This window comes from Botryllus schlosseri, chromosome 7 (assembly GCF_051294905.1).
Source record: "Botryllus schlosseri isolate E-star chromosome 7, Bs_hap1, whole genome shotgun sequence".
NCBI lineage: Eukaryota > Metazoa > Chordata > Ascidiacea > Stolidobranchia > Styelidae > Botryllus > Botryllus schlosseri.
Window position 1 is genome coordinate 23,474,572 of NC_137242.1, and position 11,715 is coordinate 23,486,286.

Genomic DNA, 11,715 nt, shown 5'->3' on the forward strand with positions numbered 1-11,715 from the left:
TTGATCTGAATCCATGCTGAGTCGGAGACAGTACTGCATTCAATTCAAAAATTTTTTTGAGTCGGCAGTCAATCAGTTTTTCAAAAACCGTGGCAAGATTTGGCAGAACAGATATTGGTCGGTAGTTAGAAATTTGCTTTTTACAGCATTTCTTAAACACTGGCATTACTCTGGCAGTTTTCAGTGCATATACTTTCGGAAATTATTATATGGTGCTATTTTGCATTATTTGCAGTCAATTTGTGTGGCCCCGTGGTGTAATGGTTAGCATTCAGGACATTGCAACCTGCCATCCGGGTTCAAATCTCGGTGGGACCTGAATGTCGTTGTTTTTATTTCATACTTCCGGAAAATATTATATGGTGCTATTTTGCAATATCCTAGAGTCGATCTGCGTGGCCCCATGGTGTAATGGTTAGCACTCAGGACTTTGAATCCTGCGATCCGAGTTCAAATCTCGGTGGGACCTGAAAGTCGTTGACTTTATTTCATCACTTTCGGAAATTATTATATGGTGCTATTTTGCATTATTTGCCGTCAATTTGTGTGGCCCCGTGGTGTAATGGTTAGCATTCAGGACATTGCTACCTGCCATCCAGATTCAAATCTCGGTGGGACCTGATTGTCGTTGTTTTTATTTCATACTTCCGGAAAATATTATATGAAGCTATTTTGCAATATTTCTAGTCGATCTGCGTGGCCCCATGGTGTAATGGTTAGCACTCAGGACTTTGAATCCTGCGATCCGAGTTCAAATCTCGGTGGGACCTGAAAGTCGTTGACTTTATTTCATTACTTCCGGAAAATATTATATGGTACTATTTTGCAATATTTCTAGTCGATCTGCGTGGTCCCATGGTGTAATGGTTAGCATTCAGGACTTTGCAACCTGCCATCCGAGTTCAAATCTCGGTGGGACCTGAATGTCGTTGTTTTTATTTCATACTTCCGGAAAATATTATATGGTGCTATTTTGCAATATTTCTAGTCGATCTGCGTGGCCCCATGGAGTAATGGTTGGCAACCAGGACTCAGAATCCTGCGGTTCGAGTTCAAATCTCGGTGGGCATAATGCGTTCGTTCGCATTTCCTTTTTTTTTTACAATATTATTGGAATATATTTAACTATTTCCAACCGATTTGCGTGGCCCCATGGAGTAATGGTTGGCAATCAGGACTCTGAATCCTGTGATTCGAGTTAAAGTCTCGATGGGACCTAACGCCTTCGTTCGCATTTCCTTGTTTTTTTTAAACAATAATAATGGAATATTTATCCGTATTTATGAGCGATATGCGTGGCCATATGGTGTAATGCAGGGGCGGGCAACTTCTTCAGTCAGCGGGCCGGATATAGGAAAATTAAGTTCTTGGCGGGCCGGATTGCTGAATCGATACATTATTCGCCCATTTATCCACATATACAAGGAATAAATCGTATTAAATGAATGTATTTTAACGACAGCAATTCCGTCACTTCAAAGCCATTTCTCGGCGATAATGACAAGGACAACAACGTGGATTTGAGCATAGCATTGCCATACAGGCGCCGACATGTCTGCTTCTATCTGATCAATCAACGCGCGGTGCAATCCTTAACTCTTTCGACGCCGAGCTAAATTTGACGATTGTCTTCAATACGCCGCGATTTACACCAAATAACCCCAATTCAAACCGATCGTAACTTCGTCGCTACCTTAGCTACCGAGACCTACCTACGTCCCAGAGATGAGCGGATTTGAAATTTCTATGTCCTAATCCAATCCAAATCCGAACCTTCAAATCCAATCCAAATCCTAATCCACATCTTTTAAATATTCAAGTCCATGTCCAATCCTAATCCGATTCCAGCTGGAAATTCAGAAGAAAAAAACAATTTATGCAATGAAGGGATTCGAAAATTTTCTTTCACAACCAACAATTCACTTGATTCAAGGTAACCTAGAAACTATAAGTACATTAATAACTGATCTGAATAAAGTTTGTCGCCATTCGCCAGACGACATTTCAATCTCCCAGAAAATAGGTAAATCCAATCCAAATCCTAATCCGTTCTGAAAAAAATGTCTAATCCAAATCCAATCCAAATCCGACAAAATTTCACAAATCCTGTTTTTTCAAAACCTAATCCTAATCCATGCTCATCTCTGCTACGTCCGTATTGTAGCCGCGAACGATAGCTATCTAATGATGCGTAACGTGCCTTGATTGATCCTGTCGTGTTGCTAGGACAGGCTTCGGTACGAACTGTAGTTTGGCTGATTTCAGGCGCGCTGCTGCCAAGGTATGGATTTTGTTGGTGTTTCTATGGTACTTATAGATTAGCTGTGACGTTGTAAATCTCACAGAATATTCTTATTATATTATATATTGATAATATATTATCCTTAAATCGTTAATTCCTTTTCGATGGCAATGCGGAGGTTCAGAACCGTCGTGAAATACTGCTGCCGACATGATCTTCGGTCGTCGATGCTTCAAGGTTGTCATTGTGACGTCAAATCCGCAATAATGGCTCGAAAATTTGACTTCTGCTAGTACCGGTACTCAAGTTTGTTTTTCAGGCGCAGTAACATACCGACGGAGCCCATTTGTGTACGATTACAAGCAACGATCTGCACAAAAACATCATAATTTGTCACCGTTGAGTCCTCGTCATCTCCCGATGCAATTTTACGTTTGAAAAACTTGAATAAATACGTATATATTGGTGTGGAGTCTGTGTTGTCGCAGTACATGTACTGACTTGGTGGCTTCAGTAGACCCGTATATTAACTTAATGCGCGATGTGTCGCTAAAGATTGGTGATAATGATGTCAAATGTCTGTAGGTATTGGCATCTGTTGAAAATCATTACCGTCGTGGAAATATATATCAAATAAAGTTTCTATTCCGTACAGGTAATCCAGCGAAATTGCCTCTTAGTAGCAAGTCTTGAATTTTGAATTCATTACCGCACAATGCCTCGACTGCCATGGACGCAAAACGGCATGTCAGATTTTCGAGACAAAAATACGCTCTCTCGATTAAGCGAACATATGGGGATACGCGGCGTTTTGAAGACAATCGGTAGCGAACATATGGGGATACGCGGCGTCGAAAGAGTTAATTAGGATTTCAAAGCGTTCGATAAGCCAGGTGCCCCAAATTTACCAAGATATCAATTCATTAGGGTTGATTAGGTGACGAGATAGCGTCGTTGTTCAACTGTGTGGCCTATAATTAATCTTGATATTGAATTCGTGCCCGCGTCCTCTACGAAATTTGAAAAGTGGCCCGCGACTGGTTTTAAGTTTGCGACCCCTGCCATAAGCGATGTCTTACAAAAGCCTAGAAGTGTGACGTGACACAAGTCGGCGGTTACGGAATCAAAAATAAGAAATATCAGCCTGGTGTAAATGACCATTGTAGTCGACAAACACCATGATTACCACAAACGACATTGTAGTTGAGTAGCCTACATCGTAAATGCCGATAATGCAAGTCTTCTCGCTTCGACGAACTTACATACATGACATACAGTCACTTAAATTTGACGCTGTAAGCAAGTAGTGGGAATCTCAGCAGAATGGGGCCGCGGGCCACATTATCATGTAAGACGGAAAACTGTCCACGGGCCGGACAAAATCCCTTCGCGGGTCGGATCCGGCCCGCGGGTCGTATGTTGCCCACCTCTGGTGTAATGGTTAGCTCTCAGGATTCTGAATCCTGCGATCCGATTTCAAGTCTCGGTGGGACCTGAAAGTCGTTGACTCTATTTCATTACTTTCGGAAATTATTATATGGTTGATGGTTCGAGTCTCGGCTCTGCCATGTTTCTATGTGTCGGAGGTTTATCTGGGCTCCTCATCGCCGATCCCGCTGTAATACAGCGCATTGAAAAGCCCAGACAAAGAGAGAGCCGAACTCGTAAAAGGAGGCAGCAAATGAGCCGAAAAAGGACTGAAGTTCATGAAGACATGACATTATGCGTTTATGAAATTTACTGTGTGGGCGCAAATAACCACGAGTTGCAAGCGCCAATTATATGAGTTAATAAAAACAACAACAACAACAACAATATGGTGTTATTTTGCATTATTTGCAGTCAATTTGTGTGGCCCCGTGGTGTAATGGTTAGCTTTCAGGACTTTGCATCCTGCCATTCGAGTTCAAATCTCGGTGGGACCTGAATGTCGTTGTTTTTATTTCATACTTCCGAAAAATATTATATGGTCCTATTTTGCAATATTTCTAGTCGATCTTCGTGACCCCATGGTGTAATGGTTAGCACTCAGGACTTTGAATCCTGCGATCCGAGCTCAAATCTCGGTGGGACCCAATGCCTTCGTTTGTATTTCCTTTTTTTTGTCAATAATATTTGCATATTTTTAATTATTTTCGAGAGATTCGAGTGGCCCCATGGTGTAATGGTTATCACTCAGGACTCTGAATCCTGCGATCCGAGTTCAAATCTCGGTGGGACCTGAAAGTCGTTGGCTTTATTTCATTACTTTCGGAAATTATTATATGGTACTATTTTGCATTATTTGTAGTCGATTTGCGTGGCCCCATGGAGTAATGGTTAGCACTCAGGACTTTGAATCCTGCGATCCGAGTTCAAATCTCGGTGGGACCTGAAAGTCGTTGACTTTATTTCATTACTTTCGGAAATTATTATATGGTGCTTTTTTTGCATTATTTGCCGTCAATTTGTGTGGCCCCATGGTGTAGTGGTTAGCATTCAGGACTTTGCAACCTGCCATCCGAGTTCAAATCTCGGTGGGACCTGAATGTCGTTGTTTTTATTTCATACTTCCGGAAAATATTATATGGTCCTATTTTGCAATATTTCTAGTCGATCTGCGTGGCCCCATGGTGTAATGGTTAGCACTCAGGACTTTGAATCCTGCGATCCGAGTTCAAATCTCGGTGGGACCTGAAAGTCGTTGACTTTATTTCATTACTTTCGGAAATTATTATATGGTGATTTTTTTTGCATTATTTGCCGTCAATTTGTGTGGCCCCATGGTGTAATGGTTAGCACTCAGGACTTTGAATCCTGCGATCCGAGTTCAAATCTCGGTGGGACCTGAAAGTCGTTGACTTTATTTCATTACTTTCGGAAATTATTATATGGTGCTTTTTTGCATTATTTGCCGTCAATTTGTGTGGCCCCATGGTGTAATGGTTAGCACTCAGGACTTTGAATCCTGCGATCCGAGTTCAAATCTCGGTGGGACCTGAAAGTCGTTGACTTTATTTCATTACTTTCGGAAATTATTATATGGTGATTTTTTTTGCATTATTTGCCGTCAATTTGTGTGGCCCCATGGTGTAATGATTAGCACTCAGGACTTTGAATCCTGCGATCCGAGTTCAAATCTCGGTGGGACCTGAAAGTCGTTGAATTTATTTCATTACTTGCGGCAAATATTATATGGTGCTATTTTGCAATATTTCTAGTCGATCTGCGTGGTCCCATGGTGTAATGGTTAGCATTCAGGACTTTGCAACCTGCCATCCGAGTTCAAATCTCGGTGGGACCTGAATGTCGTTGTTTTTATTTCATACTTCCGGAAAATATTATATGGTGCTATTTTGCAATATTTCTAGTCGATCTGCGTGGCCCCATGGTTTAATGGTTAGCTATCAGGACTTTGAATCCTGCGATCCGAGTTCAAATCTCGGTTGGACCTAATGCCTTCGTTTGTATTTCCTTGTTTTTTTTGACAATATTATTTGAATATTTTTAATTATTTCTAATCGATTTACGTGGCCCCATGGTGTAATGGTTAGCATTCAGGACATTGCAACCTGCCATCCGGGTTCAAATCTCAGTGGGACCTGAATGTCGTTGTTTTTATTTCATACTTCCGGAAAATATTATATGGTGCTATTTTGCAATATTTCTAGTCGATCTGCGTGGCCCCATGGTTTAATGGTTAGCTTTCAGGACTTTGAATCCTGCGATCCGAGTTCAAATCTCGGTTGGACCTAATGCCTTCGTTTGTATTTCCTTGTTTTTTTTGACAATATTATTTGAATATTTTTAATTATTTCTAATCGATTTACGTGGCCCCATGGTGTAATGGTTAGCATTCAGGACATTGCAACCTGCCATCCGGGTTCAAATCTCAGTGGGACCTGAATGTCGTTGTTTTTATTTCATACTTCCGGAAAATATTATATGGTGCTATTTTGCAATATTTCTAGTCGATCTGCGTGGCCCCATGGTGTAATGGTTAGCACTCAGGACTTTGAATCCTGCGATCCGAGTTCAAATCTCGGTGGGACCTGAAAGTCGTTGACTTTATTTCATTACTTCCGGAAAATATTATATGGTCCTATTTTGCAATATTTCTAGTCGATCTGCGTGGTCCATGGTGTAATGATTAGCACTTGGGACTTTGAATCCTGCCATCCGAGTTCAAATCTCGGTGGGACCTGAATGTCGTTGTTTTTATTTCATACTTCCGGAAAATATTATATGGTGCTATTTTGCAATATTTCTAGTCGATCTGCGTGGCCCCATGGTGTAATGGTTAGCACTCAGGACTTTGAATCCTGCGATCCGATTCCAAATCTCGGTTGGACCTAATGCATTCGTTTGTATTACCTTGTTTTTTTTACAATATTATTGCAATATTTTTAATTATTTCTGATCGATTTGCGTGGCCCCATTGGGTAATGGTTGGCAATCAGGACTCTGAATCCTGCGATTCGAGTTCAGGTCTCGGTGGGACCTAATGCCTTCGTTCGCATTTCCTTGTTTTTTTTAAACAATAATAGTGGAATATTTAACCGTATTTATGAGCGATATGCGTGGCCATATGGTGTAATGGTTAGCTCTCAGGACTCTGAATCCTGCGATCCGATTTCAAGTCTCGGTAGGACCTAATGCCCTCGTTGTATTTCCTTGTTTTTTGACAATAATAATGCAATATTTATCCGTATATATCATTCGATTTGCGTGGCCCCAAGGTGCAATGGTTAGTACTCGGGACTTTGAATCCTGCGATCCGAGTTCAAATCTCGGTTGGACCTAATGCTTCGTTTGTATTTCCTCGTTTTTCGACAATATTATTGAAACATTTAAAAATATTTCTAATAGATTTACGTGACCCCATGGTGTAATGGTTAGCACTCAGGACTGTGAATCCTGCGAGTATAAAAACTATAAAATTTGTCCTCGGAAGGCTCTACTACAATACGCAAATGCGTCTCCTTTTTGACTGGTAAATGGATAATTTTCCGCTAAGTCAACAAAGTGGGTACACCTATCAAACGGGAAGCTTAAATCTGGTATCTGGTATATTCAAATACCGATGAAAGATTCCGATTTCAGATTAGGAAGGAAAGCACTGCCTGTAATTTCTCCTAAGATCTAGTAAATAAAACTTTTTAGATGATCATAAAGCACCCAACCGCAAACAGTTGGTCCGAAAATTCGTATCGGCATATCGAACACTTGAGCACAAGCATAAAGGTTCACTTCCTGTTCAGAAATCTTGGTATATTTCCTGATCATCTTGTTGATTAGCAAGGGGAGAGGTTCTACCAAGACCTCCGATCAACAAAAAAGAGATATCAGGGCAGATGAGATGAACAATGGAACATATCATGTCAGACTATTGCCGAAACCTTTCAAGAAACTGCACTGAATAGCTTACAGGCGAAAATGTCTGCGTGGCCCATGGTGTAATGGTTAGCACTCAGGACTCTGAATCCTGCGATCCGAGTTCAAGTCTCGGTGGGACCTGAATGTCGTTGTTTTTATTTCATTACTTTCGGAAAATATTATATGGTAGTATTTTGCTTTATTTCAAGTGGATCCGCGTGGCCCCATATGGTGTAATGGTTAGCACTCAGGACCTTGAAACCTGCGATCCGAGTTCAAATCTCGATGGGACCTAATGTCTTCGTATGCATTTCCTTGTTTTTTTGACAATAGTAATGGAATATTTATCCGTATTCATAATCGATTTGCGTGGCCCCATAATGTAATGTGTATCGAGCAAGATAGTGTAATGTTGATGCGTCCGGCTTCTTGATCGGTAAGCCGTAGGTTCGATCCCCGGTCGGGTCATACCAAGGACTCGAAAATTAGTATCCGCAGCTATCCTGCGTTCGGCTTTTTAACTCAGCTGTTGCAATCACCCCTTGCTATGCCTCTTTTTTACAACCAAATGGGTATCCGACGATCCGTGTAATAGTGAATTGATAGATGCATATATGATATCTAACCCACAGATCAGTCAACGCATGAAAAACACGTTTTCAACAACTACTATCGTTTTTCTGCATGGTGGACGAAGATGAGAGTAGATCAGGGATCCGGAGGATGTCGCTGATGAGCGCAATCCTTCTGTAAAGATGTTCAATCAGAAATGTCGTATTTTATACAGTTGAATTGAATCTCAAGATACACAAACTCTTGCGTTTAGTTCGAGATCAACCGACTTCACACGCCAATAAAACATTATTTCACGTGTGGAATTTAAAATTTTCGCTCCTGAGTAAAATAGCATAACATGAACTGTGGTGAATTTGTTCCCTAACGTAAAAACGGTAAAAACTGTTGGTTAGACTCCGAACTTTATATTCACAACTGCCATCGTTGTAATTCCCGGGTCATATTCTGCACTATGCTACAGCGAAGATATATTATCCGAAATTGTGGTATAAAAGTCGATTGCCAGTTCGAGCAAGGATGATGCGGTGCCAAATTTTTCGTAATATTTTGCACCTCGAATTCCACTCTTTATGTCGTATAAATCACGGTTTCTCGTGTTGATATTCATCACTGATAGCTATCAGTTGTCATACGTCCGGAATTTCCCGGAAATGTCCGGAATTTCCAGGACATGTCCGGAATTTCATTGTTCAAACTTGCGTCCGGGAGGAATTCTTAAAACATGCCTAAATGTCCGGAATCTTGAAGGCTTGACGTAGGCTCATAATTTTATCGTTAATCAATATAATAACATTATTTTTGGGTATATACGCTACATGATATTTTTCTTCGCGCTGCGCGCGATTTAGTATCACATTTATCGTTTTTCATAAGGGGACTACCACCCTCGTCCAAACTGCAATAAAATAAAAATAACCTTCATTTACTGAAATAATCCTAATTGTAATCGCAAGTATATGAGAACGGTATATTCCTAGAGAGGGTTAAGGATGTTTAAATGCTTTACTAAAAGATAGTGGTTCCAAACGGAGAGGTCGTTTGCCTTTATTCTGGGGTTTGCGGAGATGCTGAACGTAATCAGCTTCCAAAATAGACCGTGAGTAAGTCTGGGCAAGGGTGCTGACTTCTTTTAGTAATCAGCTGGTTAGATTTTGATCCGGGTCACGGAACATTTTCAAATTGGAGATGGAGTCGCGACCATAAAAGGTTGGAAACGACTGGATGTGGGGAGTTTATAAAGCTCCGTGGTTCGCACCGGCATAAGGCTGCATGATGAACAATCTTATTGGTCTGACATGACCATGACTTAACGATGTACAATTACGCTCCCTGTATTTTCGAAGTCATTTTTCCCCACCAGCTCTACCGCTAACTCTGAACATATGACAGAGAGAGGATCAAACTATATAGTAAAATGGAAGAACCAATATTATTGACTAAAGTCTTTCAAAAAATTGAACGGCCGGATGCATATAGAAACCATGATGCATATAGCAAGCTCCATAGAATTTGCGTCGATTACAATATTGTGGGCCCAAAATCATTGTTTATTTGGCGGGAAGGGGCTGAAAAAAGTGATTTCGGTCCCGGTTGTACACAACACACAGCCACATACATACTCCTAAACTTGGCTCGTGACCACATCTGGTCTATAAGCAAAGCTTTGCTGGAGTGACGTCATATTGACAGACAATGTGCTCATAACTGATTTTGAAATCCACTAGTGTGCGCTAAAGAGCGTCCGTAATTTGGGTCACAGAAATAATGGTATCCCTACCTTACTACGACTTGATGATGATGGTATCCATGGTGCTTTCCGACTACAATGGTCATTTGCACCACGTCTATATTCTCTATCACGATTCGATATGTTTCTACCAGTAGCACATCCTAGCTCTAGGCTGTTTTGAAGACACCGCATACACGGAGCAGATGGCGAGAAGCAGCCTCGACAAACCTACAACATATTACGACGGGATTGTGGACTTGTGATATATCAGATGTCACGTCAAGTTCAGCTATAATGCTAGGACGACACAAATAATAGTTTGAGTTTCCATATCTTGGAATCCGGAAAGGAGGCCACTTTTCACAAATCATAATAGTCAGATCACCGGGCTAGAAAACTGCTGATTATGAAATTTGTACTAGAAATTTAGTTTGTGTTGACTAAAAGAAAGGTCATTTTCCCTGACCCACTCCCAAAATGACCCGCTCGGACGACGGCACTACAGATTTCGCGTCATTGTATGGCGTTTTTTAGTTCGGCCTGTCCAATTACCCTGGCTGTCAAAGCTACAAAGGAGAACGGATTTCCATAAAGGAGAACATATGGTAACCCTATATTAGTGTCCATTACCCTGGCTGTCATAGCTATCAAGGAGACCGTAAGGAAACCCTATATATTAGTCAACTTCTTACAAGACTCTGAGCTGCGCTATTTCACTATTTCTAATAGTGTTAATTTATTTTGAATATGCCTCGATAGGGTTACTATTCACTGGGGCCCAGTGACTAAGTCAGTGGTTCTTAAAGTATGGGTCGCGACCCAAACATAGGTCGCGAAGGGTATAATTTTGGGTCGCGACGGTACCAGAGCGGTCCTTTAATATGTATGTAATATTATTTGAGGTCATTGCAACAACAAAATATGTTCGCTTTTCGCGCGATTTACTGTAGTTGGTTTGAGCATATCAGAGGTCACTGAGTTTGGTACCACGGCCAATAAGCGAGACACGCGGAGAAGTCGCCACCACAACATGACTTGATCATGAAAATGTGCCGACCTTTGTATTAAACAAATTGGTTTGAATTCATGATAAGATTTTTTCAACATTGGTTTCTCTGGAAAACACCGTCGGAGACCTGGGACGCTTTAGTGTAGCGTTGTACAACGAGCGGTTGCCGGTTTATGAGGCCAAAACCCGTCCACGCTTGGACACATGGATATATGGCGTTGGGCCAACATACGGCTGGGCAAAGTGCGGTGCCAAAAAGTTCGCTGGCGATAATTGACCGTCGCTGGGTGGCCAAACCCTTCGTTATTGATATAATTGGTCGGCACCCAAATGCATTCATTTTCGTGTGTGTTGCTTGGGTCGCGAGATATCACTAAAAGTCAGATTTGGGTCGCGGTCTAAAAAGTATAAGAACCACTGGACTAAGTCCATGTAATTTCATATAAACATCCATAGCCGAAGCCACGATGAAGATTTTGGGGTAGGGGATTTTTATCAATGATGTGACGTGCGAGGTAGTGAGAGGTAGCGGCATATGCACATCATGAACTCATGGTATGTATATGTAATATGTATGGATTGTATGCACAGATCGCGTGTATGTCTATCATGAGTCGGCCGGTGTATATGCCGCAAAAACATCCAGGACAAAAATATACAACATCCTTCCTTCCTTCCTGCTTATTGTAATGATTCGATTCGAGTGGTGTCCTGCAGTGATTTCGAGTACTGAAATTATACTTCGCTTTCCAATGAGAATTTGTCAATGAGGAGTATAGTTTCAACGTATTTTTCCTAACGTGG

At 41.3% G+C, this 11,715-nt stretch overlaps 1 protein-coding gene, 2 long non-coding RNA genes and 9 other non-coding genes across 13 annotated transcripts in view; 11 read left to right on the plus strand and 1 right to left on the minus strand.

Moving 5' to 3' along the window:
• The window catches only part of LOC145442848 (bystin-like), a 360,604-nt gene that overhangs the window by 72,013 nt on the left and 276,876 nt on the right, over positions 1–11,715 (minus strand). The gene's annotated exons all lie outside the window — the stretch shown is intronic.
• Positions 1–11,715, plus strand: part of LOC145442981 (uncharacterized) — a 90,458-nt gene that overhangs the window by 776 nt on the left and 77,967 nt on the right. The window lies entirely within an intron of this gene.
• Trnaq-uug (transfer RNA glutamine (anticodon UUG)) lies at positions 398–469 on the plus strand. The gene has a single exon. It is a non-coding gene; the product is annotated as a tRNA-Gln (tRNA).
• On the plus strand, positions 699–770 carry Trnaq-uug (transfer RNA glutamine (anticodon UUG)). Its single transcript has one exon. It is a non-coding gene; the product is annotated as a tRNA-Gln (tRNA).
• LOC145443888 (uncharacterized) lies at positions 2,187–2,709 on the plus strand. Of its 2 annotated transcripts, none has more exons than XR_013916569.1 (2): positions 2,187–2,281; positions 2,550–2,709. It is a non-coding gene; the product is annotated as an uncharacterized LOC145443888 (long non-coding RNA). The 2 variants fall into 2 exon arrangements; XR_013916570.1 differs by having other exon boundaries at positions 2,562–2,709.
• On the plus strand, positions 4,393–4,464 carry Trnaq-cug (transfer RNA glutamine (anticodon CUG)). The gene has a single exon. It is a non-coding gene; the product is annotated as a tRNA-Gln (tRNA).
• On the plus strand, positions 4,846–4,917 carry Trnaq-uug (transfer RNA glutamine (anticodon UUG)). The gene has a single exon. It is a non-coding gene; the product is annotated as a tRNA-Gln (tRNA).
• Trnaq-uug (transfer RNA glutamine (anticodon UUG)) lies at positions 4,999–5,070 on the plus strand. The gene has a single exon. It is a non-coding gene; the product is annotated as a tRNA-Gln (tRNA).
• Trnaq-uug (transfer RNA glutamine (anticodon UUG)) lies at positions 5,150–5,221 on the plus strand. The gene has a single exon. It is a non-coding gene; the product is annotated as a tRNA-Gln (tRNA).
• Positions 5,303–5,374, plus strand: Trnaq-uug (transfer RNA glutamine (anticodon UUG)). The gene has a single exon. It is a non-coding gene; the product is annotated as a tRNA-Gln (tRNA).
• On the plus strand, positions 6,204–6,275 carry Trnaq-uug (transfer RNA glutamine (anticodon UUG)). The gene has a single exon. It is a non-coding gene; the product is annotated as a tRNA-Gln (tRNA).
• Trnaq-cug (transfer RNA glutamine (anticodon CUG)) lies at positions 7,668–7,738 on the plus strand. The gene has a single exon. It is a non-coding gene; the product is annotated as a tRNA-Gln (tRNA).